We start from the raw sequence: 3,540 nt of genomic DNA on the forward strand, positions 1-3,540 counted from the left end.
TTGTTTCAGTACACTGAAGTGCGATGTAAAATCTGTAAAAAAAAATATGAGGTTGAGAAGCCAGCCATATCGCTGAGATATGGATATTCCCGCCCTTTTTTCACTCATAAACAGCCTAGTTTCATTCATGCAGTCTACAAATCCCTCCAGGACTCATCTTTTGCTCAGCCACTGGACATTAATATACATAAGTAAAACATGCTCTTTTGCCTGAACCTCGTCAAGAAGTGCTTGAAACTGTCAAAAATTTAGAGTATAAGCCATGATGAAATTCACCATTTTTGTGATATCTCTGAGAATATTACCTAATTTTTTGCTGCTTCCCCTGGCAAAGAGCTTCTTGGTCTTAGCCAAAAGACTGAGAAGTGATGAAAGAGCTTGATGTACAAGTCAATGAAACTGAGTGACTGGATGTTTTGCTTCTTTAACAAAGAACTGTAGGAAACCAGATGCTTCTCCACCATACAAGAGGCCCCATCACTAGTAATTGAAACCACTTTTTCTGGTCTTATGTCTTGTGACAAAAAAATCCTCCACCACAGCATTGGAGGTATCTATCCACTGTGTTCTTGCAGGCAAAGACATCATTTTCACCAGCTCTTCTTTTATGATGTCATCAACAGCTAGCATGAAAATACTACTATCTTTACATTGCTGTTTACATCTGTCCTTTCATCTAAGCACATGGAGTAACAGGTTGCCTTTTGTAACTCATGGTGAGCTGATGACTAACATCACTTGCCATGCACAAGAGTCCATCTTTAATAGTATTTCTGCTAAATATCACCTCAGAAGCCAGGTGTAGTAATCCCAGTACTGTAATCCCAGCACTCAGGAGGCTGAGGCAGGAGGCTCAAGGCCCGGCTGAACTGCAGAGGGAGACCCTGTCTCAAAAAATACATACACACACACACACACACACACACACACACACACACATATATATATAATCACCTCAGCCATGCATTGCATAATTTTATCCTTATTTGGAAAATCATGGAAAAAGGAATTACTCTGAGGCCATATGGCCTTTTTGATAAAGTCCCCATCAGAGAGGGTATTACCATGTTTTGCTATGCACAGTGAAATTTGAAAGCTGGCAGCTGGAAGATGATTTTTTTTAGAAAGAAAGTCACAAAAACTAAGATACTAGGGTACTAAGTCACAAAAACTAAGATACTAAGGTCTCCTAGCTTAGGTACTATTTCCTCAATTTTCCTTCAAGGAGCACTTTCCTTTCATTTGCACCAAATCTGGCAACACTTTTGTGGTTGATGTCAAAATGCCATCTGATACTTGATGTGTGACACACATTTTCACTACACAGGATATGTCATGCTTTCCCATTGTGTCCAATCATTCCAAATGACTCTGTCCAGGCCTCTTGGAATGATCTTTCACTGTCTACATTCAGTTTTGCTTTTTTGTGCTGTGGGGTTTTTTTGGTGTTCAAGACTTGGAATGTACAAGCACACAAAAAAACTTTTAAATGAAGCACCCAAATTATCCCTATACTAAAATGAGCTAACACTATTAGTTAACACTAAAGAATTGGCTATTCCCTGAGTCAACAATCTATGGTGGTGAGTCCTCAGTTGGAGTTCCTCTTGAGTTTGCTGACCACCTGTGCAAAGGGGCAGTGCTCTATTGCCTTCTTCCTTTTGGCCTGCTGTGAAAAAGGCACCTGAGTGCATTTCCTACCTTGTGGGGGCTTCTGCTAAAATCACAGCCAGTCAAAGCAAATATATATTATAATACAACATAATATAATATAAATATTATTGTTCTTGTTTTCATAAATTCTTCACAAACAATTAAATATGATGCTGCTAATTCAAATATGCCAGGGAGACCACACATTAAAATAATCTCAGTCTCCCAATTGCAACATCTGTTTGCTAAATCTCAGATATTAAATTTCAATTTCTCATAAGAAAACTCAAACCTAAAATCTTGTGTTAATAAAAACGAATGTATTAGAATGTATTAGAACTCACACTTCATAACTGGCAAAACACTGACCACCCATGCAAAAGCTTGGATGAGTCACAGCTAATTACTTGTAACTTGTGCCATCATTGCCTGGCACCCCTGCTCCTTTCTGAACATGTGTGTGGCCCCTACGTGCACTGCTATCTGACGCTTATCTGCTGGGATGATGCTGGGGCAACAGAGCTGACATACTGACAGAGAAAGCTCTGTGTGCCCGCTGTGACACGTGTGTCATAGCTTTGCCACCTCTGGTCTAGACAGAAGAGGCAAGTTGTTGGTGGTGTGATCTAGAAGGGTGTATCACCCTTCCCAGCTCCTCCTTTTAGTCCCTGCTTCCTCTCCTCAGCTATCCTTTGCACAGACCCTTGCACTGTGCCTGAAACCAGGCAAAACTTTGGACTTCTAAAATGTGAGCCAAAATAAGCCTTCCTTCTTTTAAACTGCAGGTATGAACGATTGTGTCCTACCAGTGAAAAAAGTGACTAACTCGGGAGGCCAATGCTCTCACAGATTCTAGGAATAGGGCTGGGCCTTACAAAGGACTTACATCAGAGGAAACTACTGAAATTCACAGGAATTTCCTTCCTCCAAAAAGGAGGTGATCAGTTTTCACGCTGACCCTGCCCTCTAACTGCAGTCCCATTTCTCAAAATACACCTTTGACTAGAGTTGCCAGATTTACAAATAAAAATAGAGGGCATCTGGTTAAATTTGGATTTCTCATAAGTGGTGCGCCATTTGGGGAGGTAAGTATGTCCCAAAAATTTATCTCCCCAGAAAAATAAAACAGTCTAGATTTCTCTTGCTATATATTTCAAGGGCCTATTTTTTTTTTAGAGACAGGGTCTCACTGTGTAGTTCAGGTTGGCCTTAGACTCACTGGGCAATCCAGGCTGGCCTCGAACTTGCAGTGATCCTCCTGCTTCAGCTTCCCAAGTGCTCGGATTACAGGCATGTGCCACTATGCCTGGCCTCAAGGGACATTCTTATGCTAAAACCTTACTGTTTTTTTTACCTTACTGTGTCAGCGAGAGAAGGGTGAAGCCCCCTAGGGCTGGGCCAGCTCAGGTCCATCAGGTCCTCTTCACTTTGGTCCACACTCGGATCAGAATGAAGAAGGAAATTGGCAAGGTCTTGCTTTTCGTCTTCTCCAGACACAAACTCTATTATTATAAAGTGTGTCTTTGGATCTAATATCAATGGCTCTTCATCCATTTCCAGTTCAAATAATCTTACTCTGCGGTCCATAAACTGAAAGGTGACTTCATGACCTTGCTGTCACACCCTTCTGAATCATAAGAATATTAAATACCTATCTAGACCTTCCCCACCCTTCCCTTCCCTTCCCCTCTAATACCAACTCATTCCTGACTCTTAGTCAAAATGTTTCAAAAATTTTAGCTCAGCAATTCCAGCTCTATAACTCTGTGTTTTAAAAAAAGCATAAAATAAGGCTATGAAGACATAGGTGTTGCAAAATCTGTTTCAGCAATATTTATAATAAGAAATTTCAATCCAGTGATGACATTAATTAAAATTTTATATATA

Source organism: Chinchilla lanigera, unplaced genomic scaffold, assembly GCF_000276665.1.
Source record: "Chinchilla lanigera isolate Chin_1 unplaced genomic scaffold, ChiLan1.0 scaffold00057, whole genome shotgun sequence".
NCBI classification, from domain to species: Eukaryota; Metazoa; Chordata; class Mammalia; order Rodentia; family Chinchillidae; genus Chinchilla; species Chinchilla lanigera.